Raw genomic sequence first — 18889 nt, 5'->3', positions numbered from 1 at the left:
AGAGGCCCAAAATATTAGAATTTCTTTGTGAAGGGAACTGGCTTTTTGAAAATGACATTGACCCATTACACACTAAATAAACAGCAGGATAACCATCTTAATGGTATTGGATTAATGGTGATTGGGTTGATTTATTGCAGCTGGTGAAGGGCCTGGATTTACTCAGGCCTTTGTTGATTCTTTCCCCTCAAAGTTGTCTCTCCTCGCCTGAGCTCCAACAAGCTAGAAATGCTTTATAGTCAACAGACTTCAGTATTGGATTTTAAAGCATCAGGGATGATCTTCAAATATTTAACAGTGTAGCATGAATTAATCAAGACAGATGTCAGCTGTAACAACCATGCAGGGGAGAACCATCTGTATTTAAAACACTGTCTTCAGGGCCTCCCCTGGTGGCGCAACAGTTGAGCGCTGGGCAGCACTGGGCTGCGAAGCTGCCCGTAGCCTTTGCAGCGGCAGTTCAATCCCTGGCCGCCTGCAAGAGTCCTACATGGCGAGCAGACCTCTCCTGCCGCGCCCGCTGCTCCCCTCAGCAGTGTATTTTGTCACTGCCTGTTCTGTTCCCCGCACTGGCTCTGGTGAATTTTCTCACCCTCCCGCGCTTCTGACTGTACCCAGTGCTTGTATAAATAAATAAATATTTAAAAATAAACCACACTGTCTTCAATTATAAAATACAATCAGACAATTTAAGGAAGAGTTTAACACACCATTATATGAGGATTGACTTTGTGGTGATTTACTGATGTTGGAAAAGAAAGGAAAGAGCCCGACAGCCCTTGGTGTGGGGAAGGTAAGCACCAACAAAATGCAGAACCCACTCACCCCACCATTGATACAACTCCACCTAAGTGATTTCCTCACAGCATCACAGGGCTGTTAACTCAGGTGATCAGCTCACCACTTGCCATGCCATGAGGTATATGCTTTGAAATTAAGGAGTTAAGTTGGGTGACTACAGACTACATCTTAAGTCCATGTTGACTGATGCTTTCTTAAATAATTCATACAATTACTTTTGCTGGGAATCTCAAAGATACCTTCGACTCTTTGTTTCTAATGCTCCATATATAGTAGTCCCCTAGTTTTATATAAGTCATCTTAGAAATGGACTTTATTTCTCCTTACTTTAATACCTCACCCCCCCCCCAACCCCCGGTTAATCCCTCATGTAACTTAGGGGCCTTTATGCCCCTTCAGTATGTATTTACCCTGCTCCAGGGACTTCTGGTCTTGAATGCCAACAGTAAGAGCACTCTTGACATCTCATCTCCCTGGAGAATGTGGAAATGGGGGAATAAGATAACCCTTAACAAGGCAGGATTCCCAAGCCTATAACCTGACACACAAGACACTGACCCTTCAGTGAAAACTTGTACCACAAAAAGGGTCAGCCAGCCACAGAACGCTCTTCTAAAAGACCGAAACAGGCCGTCTCTAGAGGAGCCAATGGCCAGGAGGGCAGGCTCCTCCCTATGAAGGACACAGGCCATCAAACCAGGGAGTGTGTTCCTGGATTGTGTATTCCCATCAGGAACTGGTACTTTTGGCTGATTACAAAAGTGATCAGCCTCCTACTTGGTCCTTTATAACGTGACTTCTTCAACCATGAGCTAAGAGCGACCTTGTGTGTCACATTCAGCTTCTGATTTCCAAATAATGCCCCTAGCCAACATGCCAAAAATACTTATAAAATTAAGCTTAATTGACATATGTAGTCAATTGTGCCTACATGGAGGTGTCCCTATGATATTGTGGCTTTACCATAGTCATCCCTTTGTAAACTGAAATGAGGTACTACACAAGCACTATTGCTACAAATCTCACACAAGGTGGGGCCTCCCCAGTGGCGCAGTGGTTGAGCACTGGGTTGCGAAGCTGCCCGCAGCCTCTGCAGCGCCGGTTCGATCCCCGGCTGCTCCCCGGCCGCCGGAAGAGGGTCCCACATGGCGCACAGACCTCTCCTGCCGCCCGCTGCTCCCCTCAGCAGTGTTCTTCGGTCCTTCTGCCTGCTCTGCTCCCCGCTCTGGTGAATTCTCTCACCCTCCCACGCTTCTGACTGTACCCAGTGCATACACAAACAAACAAACAAATAGATAAATATACATGCCTCTTTAAAAAAAAAAAACAAAAAACAAAAAAAAACAAATCTCACACAAGGTATTAAGACCACTGGCCTGCTGACCATTTTTCCAGTCTCAAATCTACTCACTTTCTCATACACAGAACCTACATTCTAACAAGGAAACCTCATCCCTTCCCTAAGATGTTATTTTCTCGACTTTTGTATGGATTCTTTTACATAATCATGTGTATATATCTCCTGCTTAAAGTTAGGAATATCATTTGAGTCATCATATCTTTACTTTCAGAGTATAACACACTCACATGATGAATTTTAGTATGTTCAGAGTTGTGCAACCACTGCTACAATCAACTTTACGACATTTTCACCACCCCAAGAAGAAACCCTATACACACTAACTGTTACTCCCTCTACACTCTTAGCCCTAGACAGAAACTAACCTACTGTTTGTCTGTAGGTTGCTTATTCTGGACATTTTCTATAAATGGAATCATAACATGTGGCCCTTATGTCTGGCTTCTTTCATTTAGCACAATGTATTCAAGGTTTATTCATGTAGCATGTGTCAGTATTTCTTTTATTTTTATTGCTGAAATATAGTTAATTGTGTGGCTATACCACAGTTTATGTATTCACTTATTAGTTGATGGATGTTTGGGTATTTTTACTTTTTTCTGTTTTTATGAATAGTGTTCCTTTGAAGATTAGTGTCCAAGTTTTGGGTGGACATATGTTCTCATTTCTCTGGGGTATGTGTGTGTGCATGTATATATGTATAAGATGTATGCATGTGTGTGTGTGCTGTGTCATTTGGCAACTTATGTTTAGTCTTTTGAGGAACTGCCAAACTATTTTCCAAAACGCTGCATAATTTTATATTTCTACTAGCAGTGTATGAGGATTCCTATTTGTCCATATCTTCACCAACACTTGTTATTATCTGCCTTTTTCAGCATAGTAAGGGTGAAGTATCTTTTTCTGACTTCAATTTGAATTTCCCTGATATCTAATCATGTTTCTCATCTAAAAAGCACGTAAAAACTTGCTTATTGTTCATTTTTATAAAAAGCAATGTTAGAATTAGCAGACACAAACATTAAAAAGTTACTATAACTATCTCATATGTTCAAAGTTATGTAAAAACACTAAAGGTAATTTTAAAAAGAGCTCAAATGAAGCAACTGCTTACAATGAAAAATCCACTGGTGCGATTAATTACATTTTAGACACTGCAATCAAGCCACAGTAATAAAAAAAAGAAAACAGCAATGGAACAACTTAAAGCAGCCTAATATACATAAGTGTAGAGAGTTCATTAAGAACAGGAAAGACAAAGGGAAAAGAAAAATATTTGAAGATTTAAAAACCAAAGATTTCCAGGTTTGATTAAGAACACTAAATTCGGGCCCCCCTAGTGGCGCAGGCGGTTGAGCGCAGCGCTGTGAAGCTGTCCGCAGCCTCTGCAGTGCCAGTTCAATCCCCGCCAGCCTTGGAGCAACCCACATGGTGAGCAGACCTCTCCTGTCTCGCCCCCTGCTCCCCTCAGCAGTGTATTTCAGTCAGTCTGCCTGTTCTGTTCCCCGCTCTGTCTCTGGTGAATCCTCTCACCCTCCCGCGCATTTGACCTGTATCCCGGCTCTTATATAAATAAAAAAAAGAAAGAAAACTAAATTCACAACTCAAGAATATCAGTGTACTTCTAAGTACAAGGAAAAAAACTAGACCAAAGCACACAATAATGAAATTGCTCAAAAACAGCAATAAAGATAAAAATCTTATGCTTTCAGGACAAAGTCAAGTGCAAATACAGATCTACACAAAATATGAAAAGCATCAAAACTGGGGACTACTTGAGTAAATATGTTTTTTATTTAAAGCCTTTATAAAGATAACTGACTTTTCAAACAAAAATGACACTATGAGGCTTATAAAATAAGTAAAAATATTCCAACAACAGACTAAAGTTCAGAGAGATGAAATACAATATACACTGTGATAGGTATGATATCACTTGAAGTATACTGTCTGCAATAAAGATGTGTACTACTACAAACCCTAAAGTAACCACAGATTAAAAAAACAGAGTTGTCAATAATAAATCAAAGAAAGAGATAAAACGATCTTACAAAAATTTGCTATGGACTTAATTATGTCCTCTCTAAAGGATATGTTGAAGTTTTAACCTCTGATACCTGTGAATGTCAACTTAATTGGAAACATTATTCAGATACAATTAATTTAAGATGAGAATTATATGACTGGCATCATTATTAAGAAGAGAACAAAGACACAGAGAGACAATGGCCACATGATTATAGTGACAGAGTTTGAATGCATCAGAAAACCAAAGTGCTAAAGAATTGCTGGCAGAAAAATCAGAAACTGGATGAGACAAGGTCCGGAAGAGAATATGACCCTTGCTGACAAGTGTGACACCTTGATTTCAGAATACTGGTCTTTAAAGCTGTGACACAGTAAATTTCTATTGTTTTAAGCCAACTGTTTTTGTACTACTTTGTTACAGCATTCCTAGGAAACTAATATAATAATCCATAAGAAAGTAGAAAAAGAGAAGGAAAAAAAAAAACAGATGAGACAATGGTAACCAAATAGCAAGGTGATAATCATCATAATAATAATAATATTAAATGTAAATTATATAAAAACTAATAAATATGGAATATTTGAATTAAAATAGAAGACTCAATGACTTGCATCCTACACTTTAAATATATAGACAAAAATACACTTTAAAATACACTTTAAATATATAGACAAAAATGTCTTAAAAGTAAAAGGATGGAAACATACTGTGCTAAAACTAATCAAGGAAATCTGGAATGACTATATTAATACCAGCAAAGTATGTTATAGAGCAGAGGCCTAGCAAGGATAATGAACTTTACTTATAAAAGAGTCAATTTAAAAAGAGGACGTAACAATTTGAAGTGTTTACGCACTTAACAGACCTGCAAAATACTTGAAATGAACATTGATAGAACTGAAGGGAAAACAGATAAATACACAATTAAAGTCAGAGAGTTAATCTCTTTTAACCATTGGTAGAATAAATGCACAGGAAATTAGTAAGGTTCCAAACACTTGAACAGTACTATTAACCATTCTGACTTAAGTACACTTAGAGAACACACAACAACAGCAGGATATCAATAATTTTCAGGTGCACAGGAAGTTCTTATCAAGAGAGACCATTTCCCAGGCCCTAAAATAAGTATCAATATATTTAAAAGTCAATACAGAATTGTGATAGACAAAGTGATGATTTCAGGAGCTCCAAGTTGTCATTCTCCCACGGAGCGCCAAAAAGAACCAAAAATTGGCTAAAATAACCTTGTAGAAGCTTTTGGAAAACAATTTTTATGGCAACCAAGCAATTGCCCAATCAAAACTACATTCACATGGTAGGAAAGATTTTTTTTTAATTTGTTTTTATTCTAGTTTGTTGTATTTGTGAACCACAATTTTCAACCCATCATGCCTAGTGACATTTAACTTGTTCTCCTTTAATTTTTAATAGCTTTTTTTACTCCCACTTGCTCCACCTCTTTTTTGGCATGGCATAATTTTTTTGAATGAGTGAACAGATCAGATCTTATTTGCCACATTGTCACCAGTTTGGGAAGGAGGGGCTGCCTGAAAGACTGGTTCTGTCTCACTTCACTCAGATAATATATGGGGGGAAAGGTAGTCACTAGTAGTGAAAGCTATTGTGGTCCTCTAGATAGTTCAGGCACATAAGTCAAAACGCTATGGGGAGAGACATACAATAGACCAACTAAAGTCGTAAGAAGTCAGGAGAGACTTTGAGGAATTAGGCATTCAAAAGAAGCTATATATGCAGAAGACTTGAAAAGGCCACACAATGGAGTCGGTAAGACACAAGCTCTGAGAAGACCATAAGCTTTTACCACAACTGATCTCTAGACCCAGAGCATGCCCAACTAATCAGTGAAGCAATCAGAAGCTGGTCTATTAAAATTGAGAAAACTGCTGTTTTTTTCAAATACCAACTTTCAATAAAAATCAAAGCATACAAAGGAACAGGAAAGTATGGCCAATTCAAATGAAAAAGGTAAATTGTCTCTGAAGAAGCACTGAACTAACTAGATGAAGACTTTAGAAGAACTATCTTAAATATACTCAAATAGCTAAAGAAAAATGCAGACCAAAAAACTAAAGGGAATCAGGAAAATTACATGAGAACAATATGAGAAGATCAACAGTGAGATAGAAATTCTGAAAGAGAGACCAATGAAGTTCTGGAGCTAAAAAATGTAACTTAATTGAAAAAACAAATACCAGAGTAGTTCAGCAGCAGGTTTGTGCAAGCAGAGAAAGAATTAACAAATTAGAAGATGGGACAATTGAAATGGTCAAATCTAAGGAACAGGGCCTCCCCGGTGGCGCAGCGGTTGAGTGCTGGGTTATGAAGCTGCCTGCAGCCTCTGCAGCCCTGGTTCGATTCCCGACAGCATGGGAGGGTCCCACATGGCGCGCAGACCTCTCCTGCTGCCCGCTGCTCCTCTCAGCAGTGTACTTCGTCTGCCTGCCCATTCTGCTCTCCCCTCTGGCTCTGGTGAATTCTCTCACCCTCCCGCGCTTCTGACTGTGCCCAGTGCTTGTATAAATAAATCTTTTCAATAAATAAATAAATAAATATGAACCTGGCCCTTTAAAACAAAAGTCTAAGGAACAACAAAAAAAAATTGAATATATGTAAACAGACCTAAAGAACTCTTGGACCATCAAAAAAGAATATCATGGGGTCCATGTGAGGAAAGAAGCTCATATGATGAAATAATGGCCGGAAATTACACAAATTTGTTGAAAGAAAGGAATTAATAAGTCCAAGAATTTCAGCAAACCCTAAGTAGAATAAATCAAAAGAGACCCACTACAATATACATTTTAATCTGTAAAATGACAAAGACAAAGAATCTTGAAACCAAGAGAAGCTGCTCATCGTGTACAATAAGTATTAAGATTATCGGTTGAATTATTTAAAAGAGAGCTTGGAGGGGCCTCCCTGGTGGTACAGGGTTAAAGTCACAGCACTATCAAGCAATTGCCAGCCACTGTGGCATAAGTTCCATCTTCGTTCAGGGAGCTAACCCACATGGTGCAGCAGACTTCTCCAGTCTCACCCGCTGCTCCCCTCAGCAGTGTATTTCAGTAGATCCACCTGTTCTGGTCCCCACTCTGTCTGTTGAATCCTCTCAACCCCCTGCACCTGTGGCCTATACCCCAGTTCTTGTATGCATAAGTAAATAAAAATAAATCTTTAAAAGAAAAAAAAATCTTGGAGGCCAGAGGCAATGGAAATGATATACTGAAAAGGCTGAAAGAAAAGCCTGTCCAGCACAATTCCAAAAACACAGGAAGAATGAATGTCAGAATTAAATAGATAGTTCTAAAAAAAGTTGGAGACTTCAATACCCATAACTCTCAACAGCGAAGAAAATATTAACAGATCGAAAGGAAATAGTGAGCTTGAACAATAGTACGACTGGCTAACAGACATAATAGACCACAACAATGAACAGTTTTATAAGTGCACATCTGACATTATGCAGGAATGACCATGTTAGGCCACAAATTAAGACTAGTAAATTTTAAAATACCAAAATCATGTAAGTACAATTCTCCAACCAAATAGAACAAAACAAAAAACCAAGTAGAATGAAAGAGAAAAAAACAGTGCCACTAAAAAAATAAGCAATAAAAGAAAAAGTAGGTACTTTGGACCTCATCAAAATTAAAAAGTTTTTGATAAGGAATTGATCACAAAGATATACAAACTCACACAACTCAAAAAAATGAAATAAACAATCCAGTCAAGAAATGGACAGAAGAACTTAAAAGACACTTCTCCAAAGAGGAAATGCAAATGGCCAACAGGCATATGAAGAAATATTCAACATCTCTTATAATCAGGGAAATGCAAATCAAAACCACAATGAGACATCCCCTTACACCAGTAAGAATGGCACATATCAAAAAAAACTAGCAACAACCAATGTTATCAAGGATGTGGTGAAAAAAGAACTTTCCTACATTGCTGATGGGAGTGCAAACTGGTCCAACCACTATGGAAAGCTGTCTGGAGGTTCCTCAGTCTACTAAAAATGGAGCTACCATATGACCCAGCAATTCTACTCATAGGGATCTACCCAGAGGACACAAAAGCAATGATTCAAAAGAATACCTGTACCCCTATGTTTATTGCAGCACTATTTATATTAGGCAAAACCTGGAAACAACCTGAATGCCCGAAAATAGATGACTGGATCAAGACAATATGGTACATATACACAATGGAATACTGCTGCTCAATCAAAAAAGATAAACTAATGCCATTTGCAACAACACGGAAGGAACTTGAAAGGAATTATGCTCAGTGAAATAAGTCTGAAGAAAAAAACATATCTGATGGTTTCACTTATAGGGGAACCAAATAAGACATCAGGGGAAAAAATAATAATACAAAACAAAACAAAAACAAAAACAATTATAAACCAGAGACATCCTGCAGGGGAGGAGGAGGGAGAGGATCAGAGGGAGAGAGGAGGGAGCAGCACAGGGGACTGTGGTGATGGTGCACAGGTGAACTGGTGAAGGAAATTCTTGGGGACTACACCTGAGGGGGGAAATAAAAGCAAACATTTAAAAATAAACAATGATGTAAAATATATATGAATCAATTAAAATTTAAAATAATTTAAAGTTTTATACATTAGAGCACTATCAAGGAGATAAAAGAATGGAAGACTTATTTGCATATCACATGATCTGGTATCAGAATATCAAACAATTTTACCAAAAAAGACAACTCAGTAATAGACAAAGCACCTAAACAGGCATTTCTCCAAAGGACATATACAAAATCTACATGAATATATACTAGCCATTACTATTCACTAGGAGGATATAAATTGAAAACCAGATAATACCTCACATCCACAAAATGGTTATAATTTAAAAAAAATAAATGGTAGAGAGGCTATAGAGAAATTCCTTTTGGGGGTATATGCAAAATGATGTAGTCACTGTGGAAGACAGTTTGGCAGCTCCTAAATAAACTAAATATAGAATTAACATATAACCCAACAATTCTTCTAATAGGTATATACCCCAAATAACTGATGTATAGTCGCCTCCCAACATTTTTTAGTAGTTCCAGTTAACTTGTAGGAATCACAGCCTTAAAAATATTACATAAAACAATAAGATATTTTGAGATCACATTCACCTAATTTTATTGCAGTATATTGTCATAAGTGTCCTGTTTTATTATTAATCTCTTATTGTGCATAAATAAATTAAACTATCATAGGTATGCATATATAAGAAAAAAAACATAGCACATAAGGTTTGCTGCTATCTGCAGATCCAGGCCTCTGTTAGGGATCTTGGAATGTACCCCTTGCAGATAAGAGGGGACTATGTATTCAAACAAAAACTTATATGCTGGTCTGTTCCACAGGATGGGGTTTTTCAAGTTGTCAAGAATAAAGCCTACTTCAAGAGATACCAAGTGAAATTTAGAAGGTGAGAGGGCAAAATTGACTACTATACTTGCAAATGCTGTATTCCAGGATAAAAATAAGTACAACACACACAAATACAGGATAACAGTTCTGTAAACTAATAGAAATACCATTAGTACCATTATTAGTACCATTATTTGTGTACTAAATACCACTCAATTGTGTACTATAATATGGTTTACTTTTTCAATATGTGACTTGCTACAGTAATAAGAAATAGTACTCAAATCATATAAAGTTTGTTCTCAGTAGGAAGGTGATAATAGAAAAATCTCTAAGAAATCAGATATTTTAAATTAATTACCAAACAAAAGAGTCAAAAGGAAATGAATTTTGCAACAAATGAAGACGAAAACACAACATATAAAAATTTACTGGATGTCACCAGAACAATGATTAGGGACAAATTTCTAAGCTGAGCATCTGTTTGAAAAGAAGGTTTCAAATGAACAACTTCAACTTTAATCTTAAGTAGTTATTATGAGAAACCAGAAATCAACCCAAAGGGGAAAACTACAAATACGTGGGAACTAAGCAACATGTTGCTGATCAACTATTGGGTCAATGGGGAGATCAAAGAAGAAATAAAAATATATCTGGAGACAAATAAAAATGAAGACATGACTTATCAGAAACTATGAGAGCAGTAAAAGCAGCAGTAAGATGAAAGAAAACTTAGCAAAAAAAAAAAAATTAAGCTTAAACTTAAAGTTAAAAGAGAAAAAAAATAGAAAAACATGGGACCAAAAGTCAGTAGAAGGAAAGATGAAATTACAAAAAAAGAAAATAAAGATCAAAAAGACAATTCAAAAGATCAATGAAACAGAGCTTTTTTTTAAAAAAAAAAAAAAAAGATAAAATAGACCTTTAGATAAGGACCTGGACCTTGGATCTGGACTTGCCTTGCATCTTGACCTTGGGTCCACAATTAGAACTGGATGTGTATTTGGATAGTCTCCTGTTTTCCAATCTTAATTCCACCTCTGACATCTGCCAAGTCTTCATTTTCTTTTACATTTCCTTATATTACATTTCTTATATTCTCTTACATTACACTTCTTTTCCCTTCTTGTACTTGTGCTTTCCCCCAATTTTTACTTTCTTCCTCGTACTTTCTTTTTCTTCTCTACCACACTATGTTTGATGACTTCCAATTCTCCATGACTATGACTGTTTTTCTCCACCTCTAACTCTTCTTTTTTTTAAAAGATTTATTTATACAAGAACTGGGGTACAGTCAGAGGTGTGGGAGGGTGAGAGAATTCACCAGAGACAGAGCGGGGAGCAGAACAGGCAGACAGACTGAAGACACTGCTGAGGGGAGGAGCGGGGAAGGCAGGAGAGGTCTGCTTCACCATGTGAGAATCTCCCTGGCTGGCCAGGAATCGAACCCACGCTGCAGAGGCTGTGAACAGCTTCACAGCGCGGCGCTCAACCCGCTGCACCACCGGGGAGGCCCTATATCCCTTTTCTTAAGCATGCCAATTCTCCAAGAACTTCTCCCTCCATCTTCCCAATGTCATCTCCAATTTTCCCCCTATTTCTTCTGTACTTATAACCCTTCTGTCATTTTATTGTTTAAAAAAAGATTTTATCTTTCCTTTTCCTCTTCATGCTAGCAAATTCTCCATAACTTTCTCCCCACTTTTCACCCCTCTAATCTTCTCATATACGCCATTCTCCACTAGTCTCTCTTTTGTCTTCTTCCTTGTAAAATGCTCTAATTCTTAAAAATTTCCCTTCTTGCCCCGCCTTATTTCCACCTATGACATATATTGATTAACCAAAATTTCATGTTCCCTTCTTTAACCCACCTAACAAATGCTGACTGCAGGATTTCTGTCTTCTCTTTTTATTCCCTGTTTCCAACATCTGCCTATTCTCCAAGATTTTCTTGTTCTTTCTTTCTTTTGGCAACTTTCATTCTAATACCTGCCAATTCTAAATATTTTCATAGGCTTAATAATGACAATTAAATTCAAAAAGCAATAAACTCAAATTTACTTTCTGTCAGAGTAAAATTAAAATGTATCTTGGAATGCTTGTGTAAATGTAGATGTAAGTTCTCAAAGTTCATCTTTATTTCAAGATAGCATAAAATAAAATATTAAAGAGTATAATCAAATGTTAATAATATTAAAGAGAACCAAATATTAAAGAGTATAATCCTATAATCCGACACGATCCAAGTATCATACATTTTTCTTTAAATTATGTTCTTATTGAAATAGAAATCTGAATGAAGAAAGAAGTACATGTGCACACACACACACACACAAATCCCAAGATGCCTTTACCCCAGAATCACACACCCTTTTCATTAGAGAAACTCTTTTTGGCCATCAGAAAAAAAAAAAAAAAACCTGACATGTTTGTAAACTTTATATGAGAAAAATGCTCAGGTGCATACATTTGTATCAAACAAATTCTCTTCCTGTTTAATGAAAATAAGATGAATTTGAAACTCTCTCAATTCATACATTGTGCTCAACACAAAGATACTAATCAATGTTTACAAAATCAGATGACTGTAATCAGTGTTTTGGAAAAGAGGCAGTATAGGAATAAGGCCACATCTCAGACATATTTCTCAAAAGTGTATTCTTTGAAAATTACAGTTACCATGAAAAAGATGGTTAAAAAAACTACCCCATTGAAAGAACAATTTAAAAATTCCAGACAAAACCCAAGCCAATAAGCTTATAATACATATGTGTATATCTGCTGCTGTAGCAGATATACAATGTATTAAAAAGTGAAATATCGTGGTTCCCCTGGTGGCGCAGCGGTTGAGCACTGGGCTGCGAAGCTGCCCGCAGCCTCTGCAGTGCCGGTTCCATCCCCAGCTGCTGGTGAGGGTCCACATGACGCGCAGACCTCTCCTGCCACGCCTGCTGCTCCCCTCAGCAGTGTATTTCATCAGTCTGCCTGTTCTGCTCCCCGCTCTGGCTCTGATGAATTCCCTCACCCTCCTGCACTTCTGACTGTACCCAGTGCTTATCTAAATAAATAAATAAATCTTTAAAAAAAAGTGATGGCATAATAGAATGATTTATATTTAAAAAAAAAGTGAAATATCAATGTGTTAAAAAGACGTATACGTCACAACCATGTGGGATTTATTCTACATATGCAAGGCTGGTTCAACATTGAAAATAAATTAACATATTCTATCATCAACAGACACAGAAGGAGTCTGGCAAGATAGTACAGAGGGAAGATGCTTGGGTTTGCCTCTTCCATATAGTCACAACTAAATTGCTTCAGAATAAAGTTAATAATCCCAGAAATGCAAACATAACTAAATTGTACAAGAGCAATGGTCTGGTTGAAAGGCGTAGGAAAAACTAATTGCAATCTGCAGTGCTCCAGGGCAGTACCTCCCACAAGAGAGAGGGGTGGCTGCCACATGGAACCCATTCCCCACAACTGCTGTCTTAGGGGTACTTGAGGGACTTTGGAGACCTAGCATTGCACTTAAGAAGGGGGTGCACAAAGTTACTGTCCAGGACAGAAAATGCCATATTGGAGAATTATAGGAGCAGCAGTATAGAGTGATAACTAGCTTGAACCTGACACCCACAATACAGAATAATTGGAGCCCAAACTTGGGAAGAGCCATGTCAGATCACCTGTGACACCTCATAGATGAAGCTATTATTTGCAGCCTGAGGCTGTGACATTATAAATACCTGCTGCTCCCACCCAGGGCCAGGGTCAAAGTCAAGGCAGCAATTGAACACTTTCACTAACTAGAGATTAAACACCTGGATCTTAACAACAGGAGCAAGTGCCCAATAATAAGGCTCTGCCTAGAACAGCAAAGAGGACAAAGCCCAAGTAGTGATCCTCTCTTAGCTACAATCCATGCAAGGTCAGTGAAATTAGTGCTGAAGAAATAGCCAAGTAGTTGAGGCTGGCCTGAATCTATACCAGATTTTCAGGTTGAGCTGGCCCAGAAAAGGGGATCACTGTGGATCTTAACCACACAAATTTGGTCCCCACAGCACAGCAGGGAGCTTGAGTCCCTGATGCTCACTGAAGGGGACCCTTTGGACCCTAATGTCCCAGTTCCTTTTACCTAATATTCCTTGAAGGTACAAATTCTCCACCCACCTGGTGCAAAGGCAGCAGACTGAAAACTTACTCCTACTACAACCTATAAAAACTGTCAAATTCTGGAGGGAAAAAACACTGAAAGAAGTCAAAAGAAGTGAAATAATCACTGTTGCCAGATGACACACATGCATATAAATTTATATGCAACCATAAAAGGCCTTTGAATAGTATGAGCAATCCTGACAAGGAGAAAAATGGAGACATCATAGTGTCTGACTATAAACTATTCTACAAAGAAACAGTACTAAAAACAGTATGGTACTGGTATAAAAATAGACATGTAGATTAATAGAACAGAATTGAATGCCCAGAAATAAACCTATGTACACATCAATACTTATGTTAAAGCAGTCATGACCATACATGGGGATAGAAGAGCCTCTTTAATAAATGGTGATGAAAACTGGAAGCTCACATGTAAAAGAGTGAATCTGGATCACTCTCTAACCTCATGCACAACAATAAATATCAGGTGAATTAAAGATCTCTCTATATAAGACCTTCAATAATAAAATGTATAGGAGAAAATACTAGTAATATGTTCCATGACTATGTACTCTAAAATGTTAATTGCAGCACTAATTACAATAGTTAGGATATGGAAGCAGCCTAAATGCCCAGTGATAGACACATGGACCAAAGCGATAAAATTAACCTTCACACTGCAAATTGTTCTGCACCTCATCTCTAGACAGTGATATTGGACTTGGACCTATAACCTGGACCTCAGACCTAGACCTGGTTCTAGAACTTGCATTTTAGATCCACAATATAGAATACTATTCAGTTATAAAGAAAAATGAAATGCTGTCATTTACAGCAAAATGAAAGGTGTTTGAAGAAGTTATGGGTAATAAAGCAAGACAATGAAAAAAAATTTTATATTTATGTAGTAGACATTTTGACAAAGTAGAATACTTATAAAAATGAGTGAATATTAATAAATGAAGTGACGTTTCTGAGAGAGGGGGTTGAGGATAGGGTCAAGGGATAGTTGTGGGGGGAAGAAAAAGATCACATGATAAATAATAAGATCACATGATAAATAAATGCAGGAAATCTGCCAAAACCAACTCCCAAAACCTTCAAAAAACTCAGGAGGAAACTTCCTCAACTTGATAAAGAACATAGAAAAAAACCTACCACTAACATCACACTAGATGAAAAATTCGATGTTCTCCCATTAAGATCAGGTTAAGGCACGGCTATCTCCTCTCCACCATTACTCTTCAATATCATACAGGATATTACTAATGCAATTAGGTCAGAAAAGGAAATGAAAAATGTACACACTGCCCCATATATCTGTTTCACCAACCTCTTTCTTTCTAGCATATTCAGTATGATGTTCAACATCATCAGTCATTAGCATTTAGCAAATCAACATCACATGATGCCCACTTCCACTCATTAAATGGCTATAACTTAAAAAATAGAAAGTAAAAAGTTTTGTGAAGATGTGAAGAAATTGGAACACTCACCTCCATTGTTGCAGCCACTGTGAAAAATATTTTGGCAGTTTCTCAATAAAGTAAACATAGAATTACTATATCACCCAGCAAAAAGTTTGAGAGAGACAGAGAGAGAGAAAGAGAGAGAGAAAGAGAAGTGTTCAAAGTCTTACACATCTGGTTCGTAACAGAAGTATGCACAACAGCCAATAGGTGCAAACAGTTCAAATGCCTATCAACTGATAATGGATAGGCAAATTGTCCTGTAGCCATTAAACAGAATATTGTTGAAACATACAAAGAAAATACTGATACATACTACAACATGAATAAGTCTCAAGAACACTAAATTACTGATGTACAAAGGCCACTTACTGTATAATTCAATTTACATGCAATATCTAGAAAAGGTGAGCCCACTGAGACACAAGACAGATTAGTGATGTCCAGAGATTGGGGAATTGGAATTGGAATTGACTGTTTAATGGGTACAGGGGCCCCTTTTGGAGTGCTAAAAATGTTTACGAACCAGGCAGAACTGCTGTTGCACCACACTGAGTATTAATAAGTACACACTTTAAACATGGTTAATTTTATGTTATGTGAAATATACATCAGTATAAAAAAGAGATGGAAAGAGGGGATTTTAAAACACAAGCTTCAATTATATGTTGTTCCTAAAAAACTCATCTCAACATGACATAAGTAGGTTGGAAATAAAAGGAAGTAAAATATATTCAAACACTGCTATTTTAAAAGAGGACTATATTATAAAGATACAGTACATTCAGAGTAAAGGAAACCACAAGCGAAAGAGGGACACTGTATAATGATAATAAATTCATCCAATAAGAAGACTAATCCTATGTGTGTGCACCAAACACACAGGACACAAACATGGGACAAAAACCTGACAGAACTGAGAAGAGAAAATCCAAAATTATAGTCAGGGCCTTCAACTTCTACTTCCAACACTTGATAGAATTACTAGACTAAAAATCAGCAAAGAGATAGGGGAACTAAACATCAGTCAACAAGGTATAATAAAATTTATGAAACAATCAACAACACAAAACAATCATTCTTTTCAAGTTTTCTTGGAATATTTACCAACACAGACCATCCTCAGCCATAAAGTTAATCTCAACAAATTAAGTAATATAAAGTCAGTTATCTAAATAAAATGGAATCAAACTGTAAGTCCGTAACTGAAAAATAACAAGAAAGATCTAGTTTATAAGCCTTTGGAAATGAAATAACACAATTGTAAGTAATCTTTGGGTCAACGTGTAAGTATCAAGAAATTTTTTAAATTATAATCTTAGCTCCTAGTTAAGTAAACTAGATAGAAGAGCAAAATAAACCCACAGCAACAGTAAATAAAAGAAGTCATGGAACTAAGACCTGTCATGCTTCCTTCAGAACCAGGAGCCAGAATCCCACTCTAAGAAGGTAGAGAAGGGGACGGGGCAGGTAAAACATTAGAAAGATTTTCTATATTTTTAACTCACCTTTTTCTTGATTCAGCATCTGCTGGATTTGACTATTTTATAGAATTCTGAGACCATTTTAGCTCTTTTTTTTCCTTCAGTTTTTCTGTAGGAGAGGATCCTAGAGTTGTCTACTCTGTCATTTTCCTCTCCACTTTTGAAAGATAATCTCATTAGATACAGAATTGTAGGTTGATAGACTTTTAATTTCAACATTTTAGTATCTCAAGCCTCACTGGTCTTGCTAGTATGATTTTTAAAGTGAAGTACAATGTATTTCTTATTTTTGTCTCTTTATTTTGTCTTCTATGACTCTTTCAAATTTTTTTCTTTCGTTTTGACAGTTTAAAGATAATGTGCCTAGCTGTAGCTACTTATTCTCCATGTTCTCTGAGCTTCCTGCATCTTTTTTTTCAGTGTCCATCATTAATTTTGAAAAAATACCTGCCATTATTACTTCAGATATTTCTTCTGCCCCTCTCCTACCTATACTGATATTCCCAATATGCATATATATATATATATATATATATATATATAAATTCTGAAAGATTTGGGCATGTTATTATGGCTTTAAAATTCTATTTTCTTATTGCATTCAGCTGGAGAAATTTCTGTTGGCATATCTTCAAATTCACTGATTCTTTACTCTTGCCTACTCCATTGATGAACACATCAAAGGCATTCTTCAAGTCTCTCACAGTGTTTATTTTTTAACAGACCAGCGCAGAGTCATTACTGCGTCAGAAGTTGGCAGGACAGGAAAGGGAACAAGCAGGTAGGGAGTTGCAGTGTCCTTAAAAATTACAGTCCCCTCCAACTGGGATCCCTGGTGGCAGGGATGGGGAGACTTCGTCGACTTTGGCCCAAGAAGAATCAATCAGTTGATCAAGAGTGTTTGGGGAAGGCTGGGTTCCTCAAGGATGGAGGGAGGGAGGTCCGGGGCTGGGGATCCGGGGTGGTCGGGAGGTGTTTTGGGCAGCTGGTGAAGGAACGGTCTTCCCCCTGTTGGGGTCTCTCCCAGCCCCTCCAGTCTGGCAGGAAGGGGGAAGCCTGCAACCCCCTGTGGGCAGGTCTGGGGCTGTCAAATGCTCCAGGCAGGGAGCTGAAGGGAACTCCTGCAGGCTTGGCCCCCAGGGCTTTCCTGCCAGGGTAGCTGGCAAGTAATTCATGCTCGATTTCTGTCAAGTTCCTCTTGAAGGCGTCCTAGGAACTGGCATAGGTTTTTTGCCTTGAAGAGGAGCACACGCTGGGGCCCAGAAGATGAACACCAGGTCCTCCTCCTTGTTCTCACAGGTTGCGTCATGGAGGGCGCGAAGGCAGCCCTGGTCGGCAGCATCTTGACAAAGGTGGCGGAGGGGTTGCTTGCCTGCGGCCCTGCCTACATCACCAGGATTTCCTTGCCCGGCTCCAGGATGACGAAGATCACCGCCTCCTTGTGCTTCTTCACCTCCTCTGGTTGTTGAATTTGTGGCCCTTCAAGTCATTTAACACTTTGATGACGCCATCAGGGTCAGCCACACCGGAAGCCATGTTTCCGGAAGCGAAATGGAGGGCGCAGGGAGAGCCAGAATAGACTGGAGCTTCTAGCTGGTACCCGAATCTGACTGAACCTTTTTTTTTTTTTTTGCTTTTGTTTGTTTGTTGTTGTTGTTGTTTTTTTTTCTCCTCATGGTTATTCTTGTTTATTGAGATCTGTTTATTCTCAGCAGGTGCTTTTTCCTCTTTTTTTTTTTTAAGCATTAACTTTTTTTTTCAGATTTTTTTTTAATTTAAATTGTATTTTTATATTCCCCATACAATTACAACCCCTTTATTTTGACCCCAATCCCTCCTTTCCCCGCCCCCCACCCCCCATAGAGTGTCTCTGGTTCCTAGTTGTTGATTTTGATATTGTCTTTCTTAAAGTTATTCTTTTTCCTGGTCCCTTATTTAAGTTTTCTAGATTCCTGCTATGAGTGAGACCATTCGGTATTTTTCTTTTTCTTTCTGGCTTATTTCGCTGAGCATGATCCCTTCCAGCTCCATCCACGTTGCTGCAAATTGCATGTGTTTAACTTTTTTGAATGCTGAGTAATATTCCATGGTGTATATGTCCCACATCTTCTTGATACAGTCATCTATTTTTGGGCATTTGGGTTGTTTCCAAAGTTAAGCATTAACTTTTGAGTCTTA

General features: G+C 37.8%; 1 pseudogene; it reads right to left on the bottom strand.

The window, feature by feature from the left end:
- Nucleotides 1-17408: 17408 nt before the first annotated feature.
- Nucleotides 17409-18280, bottom strand: LOC119244366 (cofilin-1-like; annotated as a pseudogene).
- Nucleotides 18281-18889: the final 609 nt, after the last annotated feature.

Source organism: Talpa occidentalis, unplaced genomic scaffold, assembly GCF_014898055.3.
Source record: "Talpa occidentalis isolate TD23 unplaced genomic scaffold, MPIMG_talOcc4v2.1 talOcc4.14, whole genome shotgun sequence".
In the NCBI taxonomy this organism is placed as follows: Eukaryota; Metazoa; Chordata; class Mammalia; order Eulipotyphla; family Talpidae; genus Talpa; species Talpa occidentalis.
The sequence above is the reverse complement of the archived record's forward strand: the minus strand, read 5'-3'. Positions and strand labels throughout refer to the sequence as shown.